The 11526-nt window shown below is 37.2% G+C and overlaps 1 protein-coding gene across 1 annotated transcript in view; it reads right to left on the reverse strand.

Moving 5' to 3' along the window:
* Positions 1–2363: 2363 nt before the first annotated feature.
* The window catches only part of pttg1ipb (PTTG1 interacting protein b), an 82183-nt gene continuing 73020 nt past the window's right edge, over positions 2364–11526 (reverse strand). The window contains exon 8 of the mRNA XM_079357139.1: positions 2364–2373. The gene's annotated coding sequence lies outside the window, so the exon portion shown is untranslated. The remainder of the gene's footprint in view (positions 2374–11526) is intronic.

Genomic DNA, 11526 nt, shown 5'->3' on the forward strand with positions numbered 1-11526 from the left:
ACCAAATAATAAAGCATTGTTTTTGACAGGTTCTCGGCAGACTGCTCTGGGCTAAGTGGAACATAAATTGAACTCTAATAATACCCATAAATGTGATAATGTGTTTACTGAAGAATGATGGAGCTGCAGATAGCAATGTACATAGCAACAAGCCCGTGGAGACAAGAACAGGAGAAGATGTAAAAGATAGAGTGGCCATAAGCTACAGGTACGGTGATTGACTTTACCATTAACAGGCTGCACATTTGTCTGGGTCATTCATCGGCGAACAACACAATCCTGTCTATTTAGCAAAACATTGGTAACGAAGATTGCTTTTGCAACCACACAGTGTCATTGTAAGGGATTACAAACTCCCTGGTCAGGTTTCTGCTGCTCACTGCAGTCGACTGTCTCAGAACTGTTAAGCCTTTTAATCCTCTTTTTATTTTGTGGTGTTCAATATCAAAGGTTCCTCTCAACATACTTTTAGATGGAGACCTCAAAGAGATCTATAAGAAGAGCTAGAGGGCAACTGCAGCTTTAAAGGTGACATCATCAATGTAAAAATAGAAACCAGCAATTGCATCTTGGTCTAATAAAAGTAAAAGGATCTAACAGTATAAACACAACCTTGATTGCACGTGCAATGATTGGAGGTGCAGACTCTAAAAACAATGTTGCAATCAAGGACTTGAGCTTTGAGTATTCACACATTATGCTTCTCATAGCCTGTATTACTCTCTCTCTCCATTATATGACAACTTGTAGCATTTAAAGCATTATCCACCTCTCCTGTACTTTTCTTTACATATTATCAAACCATGAAAACCTACGAGATGTTGTTCTTATGAACATGTAACCATCTCTGAACAGGGATCCCATATATACTGTAATTTTGAGCAGTATGCTTTTTTTCCTACACAGATGGAGAAGGGCTAACATGCTGCAAGGGAATAGTTAAACCCTGTACTTTCTGGTCTAAGCATCACTTGTCCAGACATCAAATTATAATGAAATTGTTCTTTCTATTTCGGTACTATATTAGGCCCCTAACCTTTACTTTCATATTTAACTTTAGAGACAAAAGGGGGTCTCATCCTTCCAAGATTCTATAAGCATGCCAGCTAACTGAAAGGGCCAATAGATTTGATAAAGATAATACATAAACTTGCTTTCACTCAAACTAGGACACTAAAAACACAATTTAAATGACATTTGAATTTATAAACCGTGAAGTTTTCTGAGCCCCAGTGAAAAGTTTTCCATGAAGCTGGGCTGAGCCAATATGTAAATGCAGCAAAATTACATTTTCAGGAAAATTCACTGTGAGACAGTGGAATGGACTGATGACAGTTGTATCCTGTAACCGCAGCGTGACCAGGTATGAGGCTGCTTCATTTGTTTTCCGCTTGCCAGCATGTGCTTTTCCACTACTGTGAATACTTCCAATTGCATTGTTAGCATCCTTATCAAAAAACTGTCATCACAGTCTTGTTGTTTGTTGCTTGGTCCAGCATTTAGGATATTTTGTGAACAGTGAACACCTAAATACTGTCAGTTTCATGCAGAATACTGATGCCCCTGTTACGTCTCATCTACAATGTGGAGTGGAAATAGGGAGAATGGTGGGGTGTACTTAATCTTTCCCTGAATTGCCAGTGGAGATAGTGTGTTAAGCATATCTGAAATAAGATGCAAAGCCACGTTCATTTACATACATGCTGTGATGTCACTGAATTTTGTTTTGCCGCATGTGCGCATGCGTGATAATAAAAACTGGTCTCCGTCAAGAGCTCCGACCAAAGAAGCAGGTGTGCTGTGTTTTCTTCCCTAACTAAATAAGCTAGTGATAGCTTGCCATCTCTGATGACTGTATCCACGCAAGACTGCTGCAAGGATGTCTAATGCTACATAGTGACACAGGTGTAACTGAGGGGACACATGTCAAACATCCACTATGAGTTTAAGAGCCATGCCTTGTGCCTCTTCAATGGTAAAACACAATGTAAAACAACACCCTGCAACGGCAATGTTACATAGTTCCAAATGCAATGTGCAAGAAAAAAGGCGCAATGATGGCGGAACATCCTTGCGGCACTGTTGTGTAATAGCAATGTGTTAACAGCTAATGACTTTGGTAGTGTTTTATGTACAACAGGGAAACTTCCCCACTGTGTGTGACGCATAAATAAACCACTCAGAAAGATTTCATTTCCGAATGTTTTTTCAAGAGTTTTCAGAGTTTAGGAATGCATAAATTGTAGACTCTAAAGGCCACACAATGGAGAGAAAAAGAAACCACATTATACCTCCATGAATAATGTATTCATGCACTATGCTTAATCAAATGCAACAGGTCATTGCTGATTTTTTCATTTGCCCAGCCACTCACATTGAAGAAAACATTACCAGTTGTACATACGCATCACTTACAGTGCAATGACATTTGCTTCCATGAACACTTGCGCAATCAACAGTATAGAAATTGTGAAAACCTATTTTAGCACAATGTTTAAAAAACAATGTCAACAATGCAGGGACAAGCATGTAGAAATGTTGAATATTAAGATAAACTCTGAAATATAGCATGTTGCAGAATAAAATGTAGAATATGAAATCAAATAAATAAAACGTAGACTTGTGTAAAACATTTGCAAACAGAGGTTAAGAGGTTTTATGATGACATAAGAAATGTTATTATTCAGTCTGATTATTTTTTTTGTCATTGTTCCTTTGCATTTCTTGCATTACTTTAACTACTTGTTAAGATTCAATCTATAGGTGCCTTTCAGATGTCAACAGTAAAAATAATTTAGCCTACATAACTGTTGCTTACTTCGCCTTAGATTCAAAATAACGTGTGTTTGCATGTTCTGTACACACATTTACATGCCTTACCCAAGTGCAAACATGTGAGAACCATGTGAGGTCAAATTTATCATACATGGAAGTATACATGTTAAATCCTTTTAAAGAGTTATTTAATGTCAGAAGCTTAAGACATTATATCATCCTCCTACAGCATATGTTTGTTGTAATGTTATATAGTTAATACATCATCATAGCTTAGCAGTGAGCTTGCATCCCCGTCAGGGTTTCAAGATGTGTGAGATGAGTGATCATATTTCAAATTGGGATCAACATCTGCATAATTTCAGAGAAGTGTGAATCAAAAAATGGCAGATGTACATCTGTAGATGTAGAATTACCCATGTAGCTATTAAGGACTTCAAACACAGCTTTAGAAATATGTTTTAGGACATCTGTTTGTATTTCAGTGTAATGACATTTTGAAAAGAAGACTTGAATGAAACAAAATGTCAAGGTTTCAGGTCAATTTGGCCCATGCAGAGAAACCAGTGTGTCTTTTAATTTTAATGATGCCAATGCCATGATAGAACACTACTTTAAACTTTTTATCATCACAGCTTGATTTAGAGAAAACTGATATCCCATTTAAAAAGAGGACCAGATTACACACCTCCACCATCTCGTCACCCAGTGATGTGACAGTGAAATGTTCCAAGACAAGAGAGGAAAAAACTACCCAGCAATCGTCTTTTAATTAAAAGCTTGTCTCGAGTCTGACAGGAGCACTCTGTGGTATCAGAGCCTCTGAGAAAACGACACAAAAGGATTCCTCCATGTGTGAAGTCAACAGGACTGCAGCAGCCTAAATGAGAGCCAGCAGAGAGATGGCCTCAGCCCAACTGTTTCACAGAGATAAGGAGGAATAGAGCATTTGGGATGGAGCGGAATGAAATGCGTCAAGCAAACAGACTGATAGTCTAACATAATATGTAATTAAAGAAAATAAAGGTTTGCTTGATGCACACATTCAGGAGTTATAGTTTGGCTGAAATGTAGCCCCGATAATTGTTAAGTTCCCCACTCCATTAGCAGCTATATTTTATTGCAAAATGAATCACAAACCAGGGAAAGTTTCAGCAGTTGTGAGAGAATCAGAATCAGCTTTATTGGCCAAGTGTGTATGAATGTAACTCTGCCTTACAAGGCTCTCTCTGTACAGACACTAAAAAGTCAATATTGAAGAGATAAAGATTGCAAAGGATTATAAATATTTAAAGCTGCTGTGAGAAACTCTCTGTTTGTGATGATTTTGGTGCCCCCTGTGGACAAAGCAATACCGCTTACCGTTTTGCTGATTTTTTCCTGCACTGCATAGGCAATCTTATCCCATTTTCTTGAGCAACCAATGGTTCTAGTCATCAAAAATGTTTGCCATGGAAAATGTTAAGACATTTATTTGGCAGCAACTCAAGACAGGAGCTTTAAGAAAATAAAAGTCTTCACATTCTTAAAAGAAAAGAGCAATAGTTGATAGTTGAATTCTCCACTATATTACATTACTAGTTACATTATGAACAACTCTGTCTCTACACATTAACATTACATTATGTACCTTCTTGATGATATTAATTTTTAATATTAAAAAAATATATTCCATTAACTATGGTCTAAAGTGTAATGCCAAGAGATGAACCACCACTAATTGCCTTACTTATTACACATGTGCCTGTTAAAGCTACACAAATCAAACCCTGTGCTGAGATTATTAAAAGATTTATACCTGAACATTTTTAATCCTTTCTTTGAGAGGTTACAAGATTCTGATAAAATATATATATTAAAGATCTCTTTCAACAAGGCGAGAAATTGCTTTCCAGGTTGGAACAAAAATGAACATAACCTTAGGAACAGAAGGAGAACAAGAACAATATGAGATCAGCCCATCCAGTCAGGAGCCAGTTTAAAGCATCAATTTTACATCCAATGTGTCAGAAAGTCAAAGTGGTGGTTAGAGGGAGTTTAAAATGGAGCCAGCCCACTGGCGCTTCAGACATAAGGTCATTATTTCTTTCCAACGCTCTCCGTTCCCATCAGGTTTTCACCATTTGATTCATGTGCAGCAAACTGTGCATACTCATTACAGATTGGGAGCAGGTGCTTTCAGCTAACTGGATATCATAATGCTGTGTCAGTCACCATATTTGGGAGGAAAATGGTTCTGACTGACGCTCAAGGGTCTCCTGGGTCCCAGGGAAGATTTTTAAATTGACTATTCAATGTAGGGCATCAACAAAACTCCCGGAAAGAAATCCAAAAAGAGTTACCATAAAGAAGGCTTCAATATAAAAAAAATAAATAAATATGAAGTTGACTTTTCTACCAAATTAATTAGACTAGGAAATGAGTTTCCAAAGCACATTATGTCTGCGAAGGAGCATCTAAAATAACAAGAGATGATGAAAAGATGTGAATACTTTTACAAGTGAAGTTTGACACTACTGTTGTCTTTTAGTCATTTGCTGAATTCATGCATATAGCCATTAATGTCAAAAACTGAATTTTAGGAGACTGAACTCGGAACAGAGGGTTAAGTAAATGTGTAGTTTGTAATCCGTGCAGAATAACTTTTGTCTTTGATGATTTTCTCCAAAAAATTTCACATTAATGCAACGTTGTTAGGTTCTAGCAAAATGTTATAATTGAAAAAGAAAACTGGACAAGAGTTTTTTGAAAAGCTTTCATGTCTGTGAGATTATGTGGTCAGATCAACATGCCAACATAAACAAACTACGGTAGTCTGCTTGGATGACAGTGGTAAAATGAGGTTAAGCATATTTAAAGTATGCAGAGTTCAACACCTTATTTTAGTATGTTAGCCTGCTATCGTTTGCTTGTTTGCATTTAATGTTGAATTAAGCAGAGACTGGTGGAACGTTCACTGTTTTCTATCGAAGGGATATTTTGCAATGTATTTATGGATATTCAAAAAGTGTTAGTAGTATAGTTCTTTTCATAAATTAAATCTTCAATGTATAATACTATAAATGCCCCAATTTCTTCAACCATATTTTGGCTCAAATCAAAATTACTAAATGTGCTCTGTAGATAAAATTCTCAAAGTATTTCCATCCATAACTTCCTCTGCACCCGCACTTACTTTTGGGACAAATCTTTTGCTAACATATAGTTTAGAAGGATTTGCCTCGAAAACCACACTGTAATCATTTGTAGTTCTTCCGGGACACCAACCATCTGAAATGATTGTGCTGGTGGCTGGTAGAAGGTCAGATTTTTCTTCCTTGCCAAACTGCCACACAACAGATAATTAAGGACAATGACTGCAAGTGTGTCCATACTAAACAAAGATAGGTATTGGTAAGGATGAAATCAGCAAAGATACCCTCTAGGATAGATCCGTTCAGTTCAAAGTGGTGGGCCAACTACAGGAACAATTCTATATCCCTTTCTAAATATTGCAGTTCATAACAAAAACTATTTTTATCCTCTAAGATTGAATCTAGTAAACGTTTTAAAGATTAACTTAAAAAACAAAAAGTTCTTTCCTCTTGTGGCCATATTGGTCAATCTTGCATGTCTAATTGGTATTGCCAGATGTTTGGAAGCGTTCCCATGTGTTACAAATTTAGCCCTCTTGCATAACTGATATCAAACCGTTTCTCTGAATGAACATTTTTAGGGTGGGATATTCATCTCCACTTTTTCAAGAGGGATTCAACAAGGTGTGATGAACCTGCCATCGCAGCCCCATTTTACGGTACACTTCCCACAGCAATCCCCTGTGGGATCCGTGTCTCATTCCACACCTGATGTTGGCTCCCCACCTGATCTCGGCAGTCGTTCAAAACAACTACGCTCAGCTTCACAAACATATGCCACATCAGTCCAACAGATAGGTCTGATTGTGGACTTTTTTCCCCCCTCTGACTCATTTGCACTGTGCCAAGAGTTTACTGAGTATGATTATCCCAGTGAAGTCACTCTGTCTGATTGACAAGCAGGGTATTACACACAGACAAATGAGCACTGTAATAGCTAATTGACTGCTCATTCATGTCCTGAACACAATGTTCTGTGAGGAGAGGAGGGACTATATAACAGCAATTATATTTAGCAGTGAGTGTCAATGTGCTTATCGATTTGGCAAATTTCCTCCAGTGCTTTTTTGGTGAAAAGGTCAGATGCTGTTCCTTGGAGATAGGCGTAATATCAGATGGTTTTTAATGGGCTTCTCTCGTAAAAGCTGTCTATTATATCAAAGTAATCTTGCTGTGTGTGTGGTTGAAAGCCACAGTTGATCCAGAGATTACACCGCTCACCCACTTGCCCCTTTCATATTAACTGAAAAAAGTCCTAGGGCTAAAAATTCATCCTCAGTAAGTACGAGATCACATGACTATTAGTCAAAGTGATGTTGCACTTACACGTGGAGCTCATGATTTAATTAAACGTGGTGCTCAGTACAAAGCTGTGATATGTGACTGCATAATGCATACATTTTAAGTGCCATGCGTATGAAACACAGAGCTGCTGAAATGATTTAAAATGCTGCACAGGAGTTAATGATTCTGAAATGTATGTGTAGTTGACTATGTAATGTGATAAAAAAGAAAAGGGATCAACTAACCATTCTGCTTGACCAACATGACCCTTAATCATCATATACTGACAATCTTCAAATTAATCAGAGACAAAATATTGCTTCATTGATTGCAATGGGTCTCATTTTTGAGTCCTTTTATAAACCTCATATTTCAAACATGCGTTATAAGAATTTTTAAAGCATATCACAGGAGGCCTGTAATTACTTAAGGGGAATGCCTTCAATTGTAACAGCCATATATAATTCTGATAACACAAGGCAAAATCCTGAAAGGCAAAATCCTGATAAACTATCCACCAGAACAATCACAAAAGCACATTGGAGCAGCATAATTTCTTTTTAGGAAATTTGAAATGAAGGACATGAAGCATAAAAGCTTGTTTCATAGACTGCTATTACATATAAATCCCCTGGCATCCTCTTTGTGCTCCCACTGCTGCCCCCTTTTTCTACAGCCATTTCCTCTTATTATGGGCCATAGACTCAGCATCCAGTGAGTGCACACAGCTGGACTTCGTTCCTCAAATGAAATCTTCTCCCCACCTTCAGCATCAAAAAAGGAACTATAATTTATGTTATGTCCTAAATCAGAAGCAGAGAGACACATTGAAGGTACAACATTTGTACAGAAATAGTAAATGGGTACCATCTCAAATGTGCATTTTTAATATTGGGAGGTATTCTCTGCTTGTAAGTGCATTTCAGAAAGGCAAGAATAAGGGGTATTCTTATTTTGATAAAACCTCATGGTAAAGTGGTTAAGTCTGTTATATGAAGAATTGTTGGGTCAGGAACCAGTTAGCTCATTAGATCACTAAAACACAATTCATAACATCAAATATTTGGAGCAGTAAGCATGTTCATAAATCAGCCCTGGAATTGCAAATACTTTCTTAGTCTTTGCATGGAGCAAGGCAGCAATGTAAGGTAGACATGACAGTGGTCTCAATCTTCTAATTTCAATAAGTTATCAAAACAAATTGATAAAATATGCGTAGTACGCTTTTAGAGTTTAGAGTAAGTTTTTCATTTTTGGACTAAACCAGGCCTGCAGAAAAAAAAAATGCTTTGATAATCTTAAATGAAACTGTAAGTATAGAAATTTAAACAAACAAATCCCAACCATCCATTGACAATATAATGATGATATATTAGCTCCACTAGAGAAGGTCTTCCCGATTTGTAAATGATTAAAGGCGTGTCAAGGTACATTGCATCGACCAGGCAGACCCTGAAAGAAGGCTATATCTGTTTGTTTGTTTGTTTTCATTTTAGGCCTGAGAGAACTAATGTGTGTTTTTGTTGGGTTTTTTGGTGTCAGAGTGTATTGCACTCGGTCTTTCACGTCTATTTCTCCTAAACAGGAACACACAGTCTTCTCTGAGTGACAACCTGTCAGCGGAAGCCTGGCACATTTGCTTTGTGACAGATGACAAAGCATGCTCTCGTGTCCTCACAGGCCTCAGAAGAACACATTCAGAAAGAGCTCACAGAGTAAAATGTCAGGTTTATCAGACACGACAAACTCATATCTGAGGCAGGGGATCTCCTTGAGTTGTCATGTTGCAGTGAACAAATCTTTTCACAGATGTTCTATTTAAAGTGTAAAAAGAGTAAAAATGACTCATGTGTCTGACATTTAATACAACATTCAACAGGTATGTACTTTGCTGCTGTGCACTGACATCAGGCCTGTAGGCTTTCTGTTATCTTCTTAACAGTAAACATGGTATATTTAGTGCATGGATGTGTGTGGCATTGCAAAAGGGAAATACAGTAGACTGGCCTAAATTGCTGATATCCATGAAATCAGCGACTCTTTCAGAATCGGAGACTGTGAATAGCTGATTCTCTGCAATCAACAGCTTTGTGTGTTCTTGCGTGATAATTGCAACGCTGAGACGAATCTTACCAAAAATAGTTTCTCGATTCAAAATTCTCTGCGCAGAGCTCAGTGTGGCAGAGGTTTTGTCACATGTAAAGTCACAGATACTCCCGACCGCATGTTGCATGTTGTAAATGCACTGTCTGATTCTTTTTTTAGCTCAGAGGTCATGCTTCCATTGATCTTATGGCATGACGGTCAATAATCACTCAGAGGACAAATGTGCATTTAGACAAAACATATGATCCTCAACGAAGAATAACCAACACGTTGCAAATCATATCCAGAGGGCAGATTATTGTTTGCCACGTCAATGTCCATCATTTCAAAAATATACCACTATATTCTCCTTTTATATGTGCTACAATATCAGTGATCATCTTTACCATCTGATTCCTGGTATATATAAGCAATGTGGACACAAACATCTGTATCCCCTCACAATACAGTTTTTGAATGATAGAAAATCTAAACGCTTTAGTTGGTCAAAAGCTCTCTACTTGCATAAACAATATAAACCTGAGTTATATAACTGAACCCTGAGCTGTTCTGTCTCCTTTATTCTCAGAGGGGAAATTGAAAAGCTCCCTGCAAATGTAATAGTTTGTGTTGTTGATGGTTAATGTGAGCGTGTTTGACAGGAAGCCAATTGTTAGATGAGAGAACAGTGCCTGTAAGGCAGGTCAGCAGCTTGCTGGACTCTAAGCTCAGAGTAAAACTGCCAGTGGCAAACATTGACCAGCTCATATAATGTGAATCAATCACACAGAAAGCAATGAGGTACTGACAGCAAACTGTGCTAGGATGTACTAATAGAACATCAACACATATACATACTGAGTGTATATCTGCAGAGGGAATCAGTAGGGAAGCAGTTTAATAAGTGTAATAATTGACTAAACGAATGATGGGATGAGATCATTACAAGTATTCAAAGACTGAAGCCAAAGTGAAGTTTGGATTTGGTGGAGTGTCTTTTAGTGATTTCTGTCAGGACGTTTTGTCCCACTTGTACTCAAATCAGTGTGATCTGTAAGTCGGACAGAGAACAGCACCCCTGCTGGTTGTTGTTCTGTGCATTGCTACCTAAGTAATTGCTCCAGCTAATGCAGCACCATGGCAAGCAGCTTTGTAATGAACACTTTCTGCAATAAACCTTAACTTCATTAATTACAATAATTAATCTACAGCTGGTTGTATTTCTATTTGAACAACTCTTGAGGATAAAAGAGATCTTACTCTAACAAGTAAATAAGCCAGAAGACAGAATTTTATCAAGCAAATTGTCCTTTTTTATTCACAAATATATTTCATTTAAATAAAATTACATATATATGACATATGTTACTTTTAACGTATTCCAAGCCTACTGTAACTGTTTACTTGATAAGATTAATTAAGATAATAATCCTTACTTTACAAAGACATTTGATGTATAATTGTTCCTGTTCATTAGGATTTGTCGTTGATCATGCAGCATATTTCACAGAGTAAACTGATGTTAAAACAAGAAAAACAATGAATCTGTCACACTGACTGATTTAAATATGAAAGCCTTAAACAGCCAACCATATAATTGTTGAGAGCACAAAGGGGGAAGTAGGCCTTCTAAACACAAATTCAATTTCACCTTCTGTAACGCAAAACAAGTTTAAACAGTATTGATGAAATACTTGCTTTTAAAAAATATATCAATAATATTCAATCTGATGGAAACCATTTGCTGTTTTGGAATGACTGTTACTGTGTTTGTTTCTTTGTTTCCCAGAAGACAGATAGTGCATCTGGTTGACTGACTCTCTTCATTAAGTTGAAACGGGATCTATCACTGCCCCTGACTGTCGCCTTGTTGTCTGTTTGGCTTGTTAAGAGAATGGATAGGGAATTCTCCTTCACTTGTCAGTAAATTTATCACAGTTTATTGCAGTCTACCTCAAGTGTGGGTTCATCTGTTTCCCAACTCTTAGTTACATGCTTCACACTCTAATAGCACTCTAAATCCCAGAGACAATAGTATACAGCTCCAAAGTAAACAACAGCACTGAGCAGTATCGAGAGTTAAGCTGCAGATCACGCCTGGAAGGCACATTTTTATTTTCATTTGAAAAGATATAGAATTTCTTGATTATCAAAAAACAATTCAAGATGGTGGGCATGCTGTTGCCAGGTGACAAAAATGTGAAAAATTCAAATCAATATAATAATATGTCCACTTGATGATGATGAA

This window comes from Symphodus melops, assembly GCF_947650265.1.
Source record: "Symphodus melops genome assembly, chromosome: 12".
Taxonomy (NCBI): Eukaryota; Metazoa; Chordata; class Actinopteri; order Labriformes; family Labridae; genus Symphodus; species Symphodus melops.